This window comes from Melospiza melodia, chromosome 9, assembly GCF_035770615.1.
Source record: "Melospiza melodia melodia isolate bMelMel2 chromosome 9, bMelMel2.pri, whole genome shotgun sequence".
Classification (NCBI taxonomy): domain Eukaryota; kingdom Metazoa; phylum Chordata; class Aves; order Passeriformes; family Passerellidae; genus Melospiza; species Melospiza melodia.
Window position 1 is genome coordinate 2,685,343 of NC_086202.1, and position 15,876 is coordinate 2,701,218.

Sequence of the window (15,876 nt, forward strand, 5' to 3'; positions counted from 1 at the left end):
ATGCGTATTTTATGATTGGATTTTTGCAAATATTAAAATGAATATTGTATGTGTTGTGTTAGAAAGTTGACGATGACCAGACAGAATCCTGTATTTGAATGGAATTTATGCATCGTGTATGAATATGCAACAGGTTATTGTTTTTAAGGGTTAATCCTCTGTCAACGTGGGTCCTTTTTCGGGCTCATGCTGCCCAGAAAAAGGTACCTGGATATTCGTAACTCTTTGCCTCTATTGTCTCATACTGTCCTAATTCAAATTGTCCAAATTATTATTACTCTAATTGCATTAATATTTTATAACCATTTTATTACTATTAAACTTTGAAAATTTTAAAAGCAAGTGATTGGCGTTTTTCTCACCGGTTAAGTCCCAGCTGTGCCCGGTTAAGTCCCGGGTACCTCCCCGCCTATCCCTGGTTGTGTCCCAGGTGCGCCCGGTTAAGTCCCGGGTACCTCCCCGCCTATCCCTGGTTGTGTCCCAGGTGCGCCCGGTTATGTCCCGGGTACCTCCCCGCCTATTCCCGGCTGTGTCCCAGGTGTGCCTGGTTGTGTTCTGCCCCGAGTTTCTGGCTGCGTGCTCCCCAGCTGCGTACCTTTAAAACACGGGGGGTTTTGCCAATGTTTGGTGGCTGGAGCAGGATGCACGTTTGGAGGTTGCTGTGCAGGAGCTGAATGAGCATAGGCAGTATAGAAAAGGGGAATTCTGTCCTTCTGCCCTGCTCAGGTGAGGCCCCACCTGCTGAGCTGCCTCCAGCCCTGGGATCTGACATCAAAAGGATTTGGAGCTGCTGGAGAGAGTCCAGCAGGGCATGAATATACCCAAGGGCTGGAGCCAGGCTGGAGAGCTGGGGGTGCTCACCTGGGCAGGAGCAGCTCCAGGGAGAGCTCAGAGCCCTGCCAGGGCCTGAAGGGGCTCCAGGAGAGCTGGAGAGGGACTGGGGACAAGGGATGGAGGGACAGCACACAGGGAATGGCTCCCACTGCCAGAGGGCAGGGCTGGATGGGAGATTGGGGATGAATTTTTAGCTGTCAGGCCCTGGCACAGGGAACCCAGAGATGCTGCCCCTGAATCCCTGGCAGTGTCCAAGGCCAGGTTGAACAGGGCTTAAAGATTATAAATCTTCTGGTTTCTAAACCCAAGTCCAAAATCTTGTCCAAATCTAGCATCTCCTGGCTAATTAAGTGTGGAATAAATGATTACAAAAGAATGAGCAATGGAAGTGAACTTCCTGTTCCCAATCCCTGTAGTCTTGGAGACATCCAGGACTGTGCTTTAAAAAAATAATAACAATACTTTAAAGCCTTTATGAAACAGAAAATAAAGTGTGTAAAAGTAAAGAAGCAGCAGAGGGCTAACCCTTAAAAGGAATAAAGAGAAATGAAATGACTGACTGGCTGTCATTTGGTAGGATTAGTCCTCTGCCAAAGGGGAAGCCCTTTAGCACAAATTTAAGGATTAAGATAGATCCAGGGTTGAATCTTTTCCTCCTTATTTTCTTGTGTTGTGTGGATGGCAAAGGACCAGTTTCTGCAAGAGCATTTTGCTGTCAGGTTTTGAGATCCAGTACTCAGACCTCTGAATGAGTCTGCTCCCCTCTCCATGTCCTGTTCCCACCCTTGGGATTGGGTTCCCAGGACATCACCAGCGTGTTCAGACTCATCCAGGTTTTGTTGCAGCTGCAGAATCCCAGGGGCTGTGACGAGGCAGCTGCTGCACCTTTGTTCCCTCTGCCCAGGAGTGAGGACATCAAAAGGTTTGCAAAGCCAAGGCTTGTCCTTGTTATCCTGCACTAATGGATCAATGATTTAGAGCCTTCCCAAAGACAACTTACAAGGGAGCTCTTTGATTTCACACCTTTATTTCCATGAGGGAAATCAAAGTGAATTGACTGAAATACTGGATGTGTTCCTTCTGTGCCTGTAGTCACCTTTGCTTTCCCACAGCAGGGAAAGTGAAAAGCAATAATATTTATTTCCAGCTATGAATATTACACCCTTTTATACAGCTGGTGAGTTATTTTTGTGGTGCTCCTAAATGTATGCAGCAAAACTGCCAGAGCTGCTCAGGCCTCGGGTGCTTTAGGGATTTTTGAGGCTATTGCTGGAACAATCTGTAATTCTGGAAGCTGATTGACTTTTCATTTACATCACTGATAGCCAGGAATGACTTCTGTGGAACCGTGGTGGCTTTGCAGGTCCAGGGTGTGAGAGGGGACACAAAGCAGGATGCTGATGTTAATTTAAACCTGTAGTTAGTTAATAAATGAGTTATTGCTGCAGTCTGTCCTTTCTGGGCCTCAGGGTTCAAAGCTGAGATGTGTTTGTTTCTGTTCTGAGGGAGGCCAGGGGAGCACTCGTGTTTCCCTTCATGAGAAATGTGCTGCTGCCAAGCTTCCCTCAGGTGCTACCCAAGAGTTAAATTAAATTCCCCCAAAATCTGGCACTGCTTAGTCCCAGCTTACCTCTATATCTGCACTAAATGGGAATTATATGGACACCAAAGATCAAGTACAAGCCTAAGGCAGGAAGCAGCAGGTTCAATAAAATGAAAGTTAAAGAATTACTTATAACTTCTACGTATTAAATCCATTCAATAGCACAATTTATGTTGATGTCAGTGCAAAAGAGGTTTGCCCTGTTGTCTGATCATGGTCTGGAACAAATATAACCCAGCTGATCCTGTGACCACCATAAAGCCTCACTGCTACTGATGAGGGTCTATATTCACTTTACTGCTTTCCACATTCTCATTTTAATGAAAACCTGTTACAAGTAGAGCTAATGCTATTAAAATTTTGATAGCCAGTAAAAAATGCTTCTAATTCACAATGCATAAATATCCGAATGCTGGGGTTTTACAGCTAGGAAAAAATGGTAATTTTTGGACTGTGATATGGAGAAAATAAAAGATTTTTATTTTTTCTCCAGCAAACATAATATAAACTGACCTGAAAGAAGCATTTTTCATTAAACTGTAAAATGTTCAAGCTGACATATTTTACATGCTTAGACATAATATATTTCTTTGCACTGTGCATGTGGGTTTTTCATGTATTAAGAGGAAACAGGAAAATGCTTCTTTCCATAAAACCTGAAAGTTTTATCACATCCTTATGTCAGCTCTTGGGGTTCTCATCTGATTTTTTTAATGCATCACACAGAATTGGAGACACTTCTCTTGGAGCAAAGGAACATTCCTTTTCATTCCTTAGTTCCAAGAAACCCAAATGCAGCATTTGGCCATGAATGGTGTTTGAAATTCTTGTCACAGCAACTTTTCTAAAAGGATGAATGGAAACAGAGCTGCTGCCCTGCTTGAGACAGATTTGCAATAAAAGCAGAGATATTCCATCAATGTACAGATATGATCAAGATTTGTTTCATGGTTATTGCAGATGACTACACCAGGGGAATGTTTGTTCCATCTCAGTTAAATATCACAGATTTTTGTAGTCGTTTCTTTGCATTGACAGGCCTTGTAGGTAAATTCAGCATTTTCAGACAAAACACAGAAGTAGTTGTTGTACACCCACAGTGCAAATTCTTCTTGGAAATTTTCCTCCCAGGAGGAGATGGGTGGACTTATAAAAAAATAATGTAATAATTTTTGGCTTTTCTCTTTGCATTAAAGATATTCTGTTGGAAATGTTGTGGCTTCCACTCCAGCTGCTGATCATTTATTTTTGCTGTCATTTCCATGAGGGGGCAATGACCTCTGTGTCTGGGACTGGCTGCATGTTCCATGTTTGGGTGTGCACAAAATAAGAGGATTTTACACCTGGTGGAAAGAGGCTTTTAATAAATGCTCTGGTTTAAAATCTATTGCAATGAATCAGAACGGAAATAAAATTAAATTTATGAGTTTGTGTTACAAAAATGACTTCAGCCTTGGCTTAGCATAGAGCTGTAAAATGTCTGATTAGCTTGGGGGTCTCTTGCAGGTGGAAGTGAATTTCAGGGAGAATTAAGAAGCCAAATCTGCATTTCCTTTGACATCCCTGCTCCTTCCGTCAGCCAAGGTGTGGCATTCACAAACCTGGACAAAGTTGGACAAAGCTGGAGGGAAGTTCTGTGGTTTTTGCTCAGTAATCTTTCCTCTTCCTCTCACTTTCACAGAAGCATTTTGATTATCTCTGAGTGTGCCTTCAGCTTTCCTTCCAGCAGGATGACATTTGGGATGCCCAACGTGCTGCATGCAGGGCTGCACTTGCCAGCAGAAGGGTTCAAGGGCAACATTTGAATTTATTTAGCTCCTGGGATGTCATTGCACTGCTTTAGGGTCTTTGGGAAGGGTTAAAGAGAGCATCTCTCCCTCCATCAGCACTTTCTGCCTCCTAGCATTTGAATTTTTATAGTCAGAGATTATGGGGCTATTAGGGATTTAGAGGGTGATTAATTATGTCTTTCAGAGAGAAGTCCAGAAAGGAGCTGAAGATACTAATTTATTAAGTAATATTATTTTATTAAACTGTTTATGTTTTAGCCTAAAACATGGAGCTTGGCTGTACATAATGAAAGGGATTATTTCCTAATTTATGTTCCTTCACACTGTGCTGCTCCAAGTGATAGAAGACAAGGAATCTTCAGAGGGGTTGGATGTTTAGATGTGAATGTGGGAACATCTCCCAGGTGCTCTTTACAAATGCACAGGGGTTCCCAAAGTGATGTGGTTTTGGAAGGATGGGATTGTTCTGGATTCAGCTTTGTTTATACCCTGGTATTTCATCCTGTAGTCTCTAATAAAAAGTGCTTTACAATGCCTCAGTAAATGGAAGCAGCTTCATGTCTGCAAAAGTGGGAAATCTGATTTCTGACCATGCCAGGGTGTGAGGTTTTGCATTCTTCAGGGAGATTTATGGTGGGTCAGTGCTATCACTGTGTGCTCTGAATAAACACCATTTACATAAAGAGCAGATCTTTTGTCAAAACCATCTCAGGCATCACCATCAGGACATTTTATGTGATGTCTTGGGCATTGGCTCATGAGCTCTTTCCCTGCAGGGTTATTTTACCCCTCACCCTTCCAGGGATGTTCATTCCTGCAGGACTGAGGCAGCTGAAATCCTCTTGGCAACTGCAGCTTTCTCCAACTCTCTGTGGCCAGAAATTTCACCAAATCTAAATAAACTTTTTTATTCCCAGCTAAAGTACTTAGTACCAAGAAGAAGATAACCTCACTCATATGAGTGTTATGTTGTTAACTCCAAAAGAACACAAAAAGTTAATTTTTAGCAGTTCCTTTCACAAACTGGGCTTTAATTCTTGTAAATAGCAACAGAGTGAGGAATAGCTTTGCTAATTTTCCAGTCAAGCCCAAAGCAGTTCAGGGAAAGGTTTGTACAAATTAATCTAAAATACAAGTCAGAGTTCACTGTTGTGGCAACCTGCTCCTCTTTGCAACACCTGTGAATAACCAGCAGGACAAGGGTTTCTGTGGTTGTGAGGTTTTTCTGTTGGTGTTTACTGGTTCATTTTTCATATATTTGATATCTACACTCAAAATGAGATTATGAACTCAATTTACAAAACTCCCAGACAAATTCAAATATAACTGACAAAGGCAAAAAGCTGGATGTAACAAGTCAGGGATGAATCATTCCCAGAGAGGCTGTAAAGTTTAACTATGTCAACTCCAACAGATCTTAAACCTGTGTTCAAGCTCACAGTGAAAATAAAGAGCATTTTCCAAAGATGTTTTCTGTGACTGTGTTCTGGTAAAGCTGTTACTTATTAGAAACCAAATAATGATGACACAGAAGAGTGCAGGCTGGAGCTGCAAACATCCATTATTCCTGGTAATAAGGCCCAGCACTCATGTTGCACTTAACATTTTGAAAGCCCTGAACAAATATTAACTCTCTCTTGTGATCCAGGGAGGTTTCAGCATCTCCATTTGCACGGGGGAGGCAGCTGAGCTAAGGGCAGCTTTTTAAAGTGTGACGGGCATTCAGAAATTGAGAAACTCACAATGCCAGGCCACTTCTGTCACCTGCTGCTGATGGGATTTTCCTGAGGCCAAAAGTGACACGCTGGCTGGGGCAGGGTCAGATTGGATGATTTCCTGGGCCTGCAGACAATGTTCCTCTCATGCTTTGATGAACGATACGAGATGACAATGAGAAATGACAGAGAGGGGGAACATGATGTACTAGCACCTGTTAGGAGGTTTGAAAAACTGGTTTACTGGAATATGGACTGTTTGAAGCAACGAGGAAAATGAGATTGTGGGAACAGAGAACTGGGCAGGATTTACAGAAATGGCTTCCTTGTATAAAATGTTAATTTCTGAATGAAAATAAAAAAAACATCCCATCAACTCTCTACCCACATTTTATCTATCTGAGCCCTTGGAAGACCAATTTAGGAAGGGATGGGAGGGTGCCCAGGAGGCTGTGTGTAGTGCTGGAAGCTGATACGGCTTTTGACAAGGGATTGATCCAGGGCAAACCCTGCTCAGGAATTGTGCAGCACTGGCAGGGTCTGGGGGCGAGTGGTACCATTATCTCTCCCTGGCTGCTCTCCAAAACTGGGTTTCTAAATGAATTTCTCACTGCACACTCTGGTAGGCTTTCCTAGCAGCAGGATTGGTTTCCTAAAGAGTCTTTTAAAAGACTTTATCACTGTGCCTTAGGACAAAACCTTTGCTCTCCTCTGCCCTTCGATGGAGACTTCAGTTCAGGCACCCTCAGGGAGACAATGGGGTGGCAACTCCACACCTTCCACCTGGGCTGCCATGGTGGGTCCAGATCCTTCTGGAAAATCCCAAATAATTCTGTTCAACCTTGTAGCTCACAAATGACTGAAGCAGCTCAAACTGGCTTCTCCAAAATGAGGTTTGGTCTTCCCCTGGGGACAAAGAGCAAGTCAGAAACTCAGCCACTTGTTTGATCTTCTGTAAATCCTTCCCTGTGAGGGTGGGCAGCCCTGGCACAGGTGCCCAGAGCAGCTCTGGCTGCCCCTGAATCCCTGGAAACATCTGAGGCCAGGCTGGACACTGGGGCTTGGAGCAGCCTGGGACAGTGGATTCTTTGCTTCTTTTTTCCTGCCAAGGTCAGGATTAAATGTGTGAGAGGCTATTTCTTGTTGGGACTCAGATGTTTGTGAGTTCTTATCCATGTTACAGTCTCACAAACCCTGAGTTCTGCAGCACTTCAGTCTAACAAACTAAAAATGGAGCCCCACCTCTCTCTCTACAAGGCCTTTGAAGGATCAACTGTCCAATTAAGAAATTACATCTAAATTAATTTTACTTTTAACCTAACCAATAACCCATGCCCACAATGTGGACTTTGTTATCCAATTACAAAATAACACCCAAACCCATGGAGAAGAAGGAGAAGGAGAAGGAGAAGGAGAAGGAGAAGGAGAAGGAGAAGGAGAAGGAGAAGGAGAAGGAGAAGGAGAAGGAGAAGGAGAAGGAGAAGGAGAAGGACCAGCCACTGCCCTAAAACCTCCATCTTGCTTTATATATATTACTGTATTCTAAGCCCTTAAACTCTAAGTTTCCACCCTGTGACATTACACACTTCTATTCAACCTCCACACTCGCAATCCCAGTTATCAATCAATTTTTGAAGCTTCTCCACAGCCTCAGGTCAATGCAGCGTTCTCCTTGGGGTCGGTGCCTGGCAGCACAGAAAGTCTGAAATTCTCAGCAGCCAGGGCTCCAACAGAAGGTGTCCCTGCCCATGGTAGCAGAGGGAACTGGATGAGCTTTCAGATGCAGGGTTCCTGGAAAGTGCAGACAGTATTTGCTGTGCTCTGCACGAGGCTCAGCTCTCCACGTGGAGCACGGAGCTGTTTGGAGTTGCTGCCAGTGAAACAGTGCTCGTTCCTCCTTGGCAAAAAGACAGCAGCTGAGCTAATGCTCAGTGCCTTCCTTTTGTCTGGCTTAGGAAAACATCTCAAAATTCTCTCCTGTCATGTTGGAAAAATGTCACATTTTTATTTGTAGCAGGCTCCTGCACTGAGTCAAACACAATAAAGCTGATATCTGTATTCCTGAGCTTGCTCTGGCTCTGCCCAAACTTCAGCTTACAAACTATTTATGTGGAGTTGTTTGGAAATGGAAAGTTGTGAGTGCTGTTCCTGATTCTGTAATCAAAAGTTGTTTGTGTCAGCCACAGGAACTACTCACCAATGTGTGTTGACAGTGGTTGAAATGGAAATACAGAATCCCTTGTCTGAAAATGAGAAAATCTTCCTCCTCATCAGAAGCCTCCACCTGAAAAACATTGATTTACTTGGTTGACAGAGAGAGAAACACTGATAAAACAAACTGTGTTCCAGGCCATTTTCAATGTTCATCATCTATCTGTCTATGAAAATGTACTTTTATCTCTAAAATACACATATTTCTGCAATAAAAGTATTAATATTCTGGATGGGAATCCAATTTTATCTTTAAGCAGCGTTTGCCAGGGATTGTTAAATCATATAATGGAAGCTTTGTCTAGACACATTTCTCAGTGGCCAACTATTTTTTTTTTAACTTTGATTGTTTTTAATGTATTTCTCGGAAGAAACGGTCCTAATAAATTTGTTTACAACCTTTTCTGGAAACTATGTCAGTTTTATAATGTTCAACTCTGGTAATAATTTTTCTAACCCAAGACCCCTATTTTTGGAGTCTGAGTCTTCTCCCAGAGAGCCCTCAGCTGAAAGTTCCCTCAGATTGTTATTAAAAAAGTTATTAGGGTTTGATGGTTTTTTTTTGCAAGTGAAACATTATCAAGTGTATTACTTGGAAAGGAGCAAAGCTTTCTTTCAGTGACTGCAGGATGCTTCCGTGTGATGATTTTTACTATGAGTTATTAATATAAATTGCCTGGGTGTATTTCACAGTGGAAAATCCAAATTATGACCATTATCAAAGCCAGGACAGCCTCAGCACCCAGGCAGGGACCAGGACGTGGCTTTAAAGTCTCAGCAGTGGTTGGAACAAAGGGCAAGATATTTTTGTGCAGCATTTTTAAAGCTGCTGCCTTTGTCCTGTCGCCCCTGGCCTTGGTCCAAGCTCCCTGAAATCAATGGAAAGGCTCACGTGGATTTTGGGGGATTTAGCTCTGGCCCAGCTCTTCAGTGAACAGGTTTCAGGTTTTGGAGCTCTCAATCACAGGCATTCAAGCAAGCCTGACAAAATGCTTTCCACAGGGCTGCAGGTGCTCCTCCTGAGGCTCATAATGTCACGTTTGCCTTTGTGTCTCAATGCTCTTTATTAATGAAGTATTATTTTCTTCCACTTGCCAGGTGTGCACCGCAATCACCTCAAAGCCTTTAAGAAAAGAATGCCAGGATGGTTCTAAAAAGCTGAAGTAGCTGCATGAAGCTGGATTTTCACCAAAGGCCTTGAGTTCATGTAGGACACCTTTCCTTGGTTTGGGTTGTTGGGGTTCAAAATTAAGATTCAAAATTAAGTTCAAAATTAAGATTCAAAATTAAGTTAATTTTTGAATCTTCCCCTGCAGCATTATCCTGTTTTAAATTTAATTCTGTGTAAATCCAGTCTGTTGTCTGAGAACTTCTGCATCAGTCGGAGAAGGAGAAGTGAAACTCGTTCATTGGGTGAATAAAGCAGAAGGATTCCTGGCAGGATCTGGAGCTCCCTGCCTCCCACAGCTTTGGGGGATGTTGGGAGCTGTCCCTGCCCTGCACACAGGGGGACAGGGACACAAAGTGCTCCATGGAGGCTCCCAAACCTGCCCCAGCACTCAGAGGGAAAATGTCCCTTTGCAAGGCTCCAGTCACCCCAGTATTCCCTGCTGGGAGGGCAGCAATCCCTTGGATTGCTCTGGGTCCATCTGCTGGGACATTTCCAAGGACACTCCGTGGATGACATCACCTCTGCCTACAGGAGGGAGTGTGGTTTCCATGGCCACCCTTCCATCCCCTCCATCTCCCTGCCTCTGCTGCCACCTTAAACACAAAGGATTCACTTTCCAATTTACAGAGGTCTGAGCTTGTGCATCTCAAAGCTGTCACACTTTGATTGTTCTTTCAGTGCTTTAAAAACTCAACTTTTAGCTCGACTGTGGAGCAAGAAATATTTCTTCCTTGAACTCTCTGCATTTATACAGCCCCTCTGTCTTTAGATTAGACAAGCAGATACAAGAATTGTCTTGTAAAATTGTAGTTTCCCTTTAATAAGCCACTCTGACAGGCAATTATTCATGCAGTCTGCTCGGTGCTAAATGTTTTTTCATGCTGTGCACCCCTGTCTCTTGATTGCAGGAATGCACTCCTGTGAATTATAATTATGAGTAAATATGAACTGGTGTGCAGGAAATTATTTACTAGGCCTTCCATTGCTACATGCTATTCATTCTCCTCTTCTAACAAATAACATGGATTTTTTTCATTCTGTAGGTTTTCAAGTTATTTTGACAGAAGCTGGTGGAACTCTGCATAAAAAAATCTCTTTTGGTGACAAATTGTTTGCTAATGTTTAAATGGCAAAAAGGTGTTAAAGATTGGTGCTGGAATATTAAATGTTATACAGACATAACCATGTGGATCCAATTCACCTTGATAATTATCCCATTTTCAGATACTTTCAGACAAGCCACAGGCTTGTCATACTTAATAAACCAGATATTCCCTCATGATTAAGAAAAAAAGAAGTCTGATCTCACTCTTTGTGGATCTTTGTCTATTTGGGGATTAGAGAGTAAAAATCTAAACTCTATAAAAACTCTGTAATAATAACCATTTTGCTCTTTGGCTTCAAATGTGAGCTGTGTGATAGAAATTCAACAGGACAGCCCAAAAATAGACAGAACATCGTGAGCCTTTCAGGATCTGAAGTTTTCTTCCTCTCCAGGCAAATCCTGTTGACTGGGATATTGTGAATCCTCAGAGAAAACAGAGGAGGTTCTGTAAGGTTCAGAGTTGTATTTAATTTTAGAAATAGTATCACTTACGTGGGTATGTAAAGAACAAATCATGTCAAGCAAAGATGAGTCCTTTTTTAATTAAATCCTAAATTAGTGGGAGAAGGCGAGGCAGTGCGTGAAAGCATCGAGAATTTACCAAAGCATTTGGCACGGCGTGTCTCAAAATTGTGTTTGACAAATGAATCCAAGTAGATTATGCAGAAATGCAATTATGAGCCCTGGTAATTGGCTAAAGAATGTACTGAGGAGTGATGATCAACTGGGGAGGGCAGTGCTGGGCCCAGACAGGACATTACTGGGATTTTACCACACCCCAGGGAAGGAGGTGTGTGGTGATAATAATTTACCTTGCTTGTGGGGTTGTGTACCTGGCAGAGCTGAGGATTCAGGGAGTTGGAGAGATGTTCTTTCCTTTGTTCCTGTCGAGCTGAAGGTGTGGTGGGGAGCAGAAATGCACAGGGTGCCTCTGATCACAAATGCACTGCCGCTTTCCTGAGTCAGAACTATTTCTCTGCCTCTCAGAGAAACATCTGCAGGCAGATCTCAGCAGCCAGCATCACCTCCTGTGCAAGGCTGTCACCTCTGGGGGCTGTTCCTGTCGTAGACATGTTTTATGAAAAACCCTTTCCTTAGGATTTTTCCTCCTGAGAAGCTGGGAGGCCTCAGGAACAAAATGTGAACAATGATTATCTGCTGCTGTGGAATGCAACAGGTGCATCTGGGATTGGTCTCATGTGGTTGTTTCTAATTAATGGCCAACCACAGTCAGCTGGCTCACACTCTCTGAGACAGAAGCTTTTTTTATCATTCTTTCCTATTCTATTCTTAGCTAGCCTTGTGATGAAATCCTTTCTTCTATTCTTGTAGTGTAGTTTTAATGTAATATATATCATAAAATAATAAATCAGCTTCTGAAACATGGAGTCAGATCCTCATCTCTTCCCTCAGCCTGAGACCCCTGTGAGCACCATCACAGTTCCCCCCCAGCTCACCTGTGAAAACACAAATTAAACCATTCCATTTCCCATTTGTGGCAGGGCAGCAGTAACCCACAGATCATGGGGTTTTCTGACCAGGGATATCCCTGGTGAGGGGATGTGGGAATTACAGAATCATTTAGGTTGGAAAAGACCTCTGAGGTCATGGAGTCCAACCATTAACCCAGTCCTGCCGAGGCCACCACTGACCCATGGCCCTAATGATGAGGAGAAGGAAATTTCCTTGCTGAAAGAACAAATAAATGGAAATCCCTGTGTGAGCAGAGCAGTTCCCTGTGAGGCACAAATCCGAGTAAAACACGAGCTTGGATCACACATCGAGGAAGCACCAGGCTGGGGTGAGATGAATAATTGGCCCATTTCCCAAATTCACCTTCTGTGTTTAGTCATGGCCCTGAAAAGGGAGGGCAAATTGCTGCAATTTGGGGTTGTGTCCCTGCTTTCCCTTTATCCTGCTTTGCTTTCCACAGGTGCAGAGGTGCTGGGTTTGGCTCTGCAAATGCAGCATGTTTAGATGAGCAAGGTGGGATGTAAAAAACCCCAAATCAGCTCTCTGGAATATATAAATAGATGGAATTGAAGCAGGAGCTCTTTCTTATTGCTCAGGCATCACAGCACAGAAAGCTGCGAATGTTTATCCAAGAGCTCCAGCATTTAAGATGGGGAGAAATAAATGCTGCAGCCAGTATGGGGTGTGGATTCTAAACCCTACATTCTGCCTCAAAGGCTAGATTTGGTCCTTCAGGGGGATTTGTCAGGGAATTCCTTCAGGGGATTTGTCAGGGAATTCCTTCAGGGGATTTGTCAGGGAATTCCTACAGGGGAATTTATCAGGGTGTTCTTTCAGGGGGATTTGTCAGGGAATTCCTTCAAGGGGATTTGTCAGGGAATTCCTTCAGGGGGATTTATCAGGGAATTCCTTCAGAGGGATTTGTCAGGGAATTCCTTCAGGGGGATTTGTCAGGGAATTCCTTCAGGGGGGTTTGTCAGGGAATTCCTTCAGGGGATTTATCAGGGAATTTCTTCAGGGGGGTTTGTCAGGGAATTCCTTCAGGGGAATTTGTCAGGGAATTCCTTCAGGGGGATTTGTCAGGGAATTCCTTCAGGGGGATTTGTCAGGGAATTCCTTCAGGGGGATTTGTCAGGGAATTCCTTCAGGGGGGTTTGTCAGGGAATTCCTTCAGGGGATTTATCAGGGAATTCCTTCAGGGGGGTTTGTCAGGGAATTCCTTCAGGGGAATTTGTCAGGGAATTCCTTCAGGGGGATTTGTGAGGGAATTCCTTCAGGGGGATTTGCCAGGGAATTCCTTCAGAGGTATTTTTCAGCCTTTGTGGGAGCACTTCTGACAGGAGAGGAAGGGCCTGAACTGTTCTCCCCATTTCTGTCAGGACAGTTTGGCCATGATGTCCTCACCCATCTAAAACAGCTCCCATGGTGAATATTTAGTCTGTGTTTTCACCCAGATTCCCTCAGCAATCAGGGAAGGGAGGGTAATAAAGCTCATTTTTAAACATGTACAAATAGGTCATGTAGGTAGAGTGAGAAAACCTCTCTTTTTGTGCCAAATAAAACCTGGGCAGCTGTGCCAATCTGTGGACAGGTTTCTTACCCACTTCATCCCTGGTTTATTTACAAGTGGTTTACAACCACTGGCACATCCTAGGTTGGTTTTTCGCTACATTTTTTGTCCTCCCTGCACATCCATTCTGCCATTCTCCTTTTCTGTAGGGCAGGCAGGGACACTGGAGGCCTTCAAGCAGACTTGACTCCATTGATCAAACTTCAGAAATCAGCAGAAATTTTTTTTATTAAATAAAAAAAACCTTTTTTTTTCCTCATGGGAAAATCTTTCCAAGGCTTTTGCTGAGGAAGTTTGGAGCAGATGATCCTTGAGGTCCCCTCTAACCTGGTATTTTCTTGTATTAAACTGGTAGAATGAAGCCTTCCAGCTGAGAATGCTTTCTGTATCTGAAAAGAGAGCATTTAACCAGAATATTTCAATCATTCCCATGAATATATTTCACTCCAGGCTGATGGAAAAGTTTTGGGATTGTGGAGCTGATTCCCAGGAGTGTAAACCAGCTCCACTGCCCACAGCTGAGGCTCCCTGGGCTGGGAAACTGCAGAGAGGGACCTGAACTGGCTCACACAGGTGGATGTTTCCTGGGATTTAAGTGGTTTCCCTGCCTCACTACTCCATACCCAGGAGCTTTAATGTTCCTGTATTCCTCATTTTTATTTCTAGATCAAGCAGCCACCAGCACTGAGCACTGCATTGTCACAGTTGTGAGTAATGAGCCTGAAAAGTGGACACTTGGCTAATTTGCTAAAAATAAGGTTTTACATGTCTATAAAAGCTCCCTCTCATCCCTTTGGGTGATGAAATCAGGCCTGAGATGTTCTCTTGCATCAGTGTCCAGGTGGAGAAGGCTCTGTTTCAACAGAATTGCAAAATTCACTCTTTAATCCTGTTTCATGTGTGGTGGTCTCACAGGGAGAATACAAAACCTGAATGGTGGAGTCATAGTCATAAAATAAAGAAAGCAAAAAGCCTTAACACTGGGACTATGAAAGCACTTCCCAAGCAGTCCTTATTGAAATTAGGGTTTAATCTGATAAAAATAAAACATACATTTACAAGCATCTCTTTCAATGGAGTGAAAATACTGCAAAATAAAAAGCTCTGCAGTTTATCCTGTGGGTTACTGTTTGCTTTGATGAGGATTTTGTCAATGACAGAACAAATACTGTAAGCATTTCATGAATCGGTTTTTTTTCCTCTCTGTTATTTTTTTCCCTGCCTTTTCTTTCTGATATCACTTTTCAAGCCATTTCTCTTCAGTCTTGGTGATAAATGGGGCTTTGCAGGGAGCAGCCATAAAGCTCTCACAGTTTGTTTGTTGCACGTTGCTTATGTGGATTTTAAAAGAACATTTTATTGTAATAAACAGCCATGAAAAATTACATATCCTGATCAGTTGTACTAACAAGTATTTGTGAAATAAATCAGAGAATTCAGCTTTGTGGAGTGCTTTCAGAGGAGTCTGTTTGCCCTGCTGTCGTGCAGAGATTTCATTTCAATTTTTTTTTTAGTTTTTTTATTCAGCTTTAGTTATTTAGACTTGTTTCCTCATACAATTTGAAACTCATCCCTCTCTCCTTTCAATGGCACTAAAAATGGGATTTCCAGATCTGTATTGCTCCAGAATTCCAGGGGATTTCCTTTCTGCCCTGTGAGGAAAACATTCCTCCCAAACAACTTGGCCCTCAAGTCCAGTTCTTTGGAGAAGCCAAACATATCCTATCAACACATCCTTTGTAGTGAAATTAATCTCCATTTCCCAATTAGGCTTCTCTTTTTTTATCAGTTCCCACACTTAATAATATCTACAATTACGAATAGAAATGGTAGTTAATAGTGTCTATTAACAACTGGCTTTATAAGAATTTATCTCCCATTTAAATATCTGTGGTCATAGTAACAGAAGTAATTGAGGACTAAATGAGTTTGCAGCCTTGAGCATTAGATAAATTGCATTATTTTTTTTATTTTTTTTTTTAATTTATGCAGCACCACAAGTTCAGGTGGACAAACCTTGGGTGAAGTTTTTCCAAATATCTGACCTGAACCTCTCCTGGTGCAACTTGGGGCCATTTCCTCTTGTCCTGACCCTTGTTCCCTGGAAGTGAAGGAAGAAAATGGTGGCAAAAGGAACAATTTCCTGAAGGTAAATGATAAGTGATAAATTTTAAATTATAAAATATAAAATGTAAATTCTGAATGATAAGTTATATTGATTGGGTTCTTCCACACCCCAAATTTCCATCCCCATCCTTTCCAATCACCAAAGTCAAGCCTAGAGCAGAGCCATAGGAATTTCCTGCCAGAGCAGGGGAAGGCTCAAGTTCCTCTCTTGCACTGTCTCAATGTTCTGGGGTTTTTTACTCCCCATTTTCTCTTTTCTTTATCTCTGCCTTCCCTT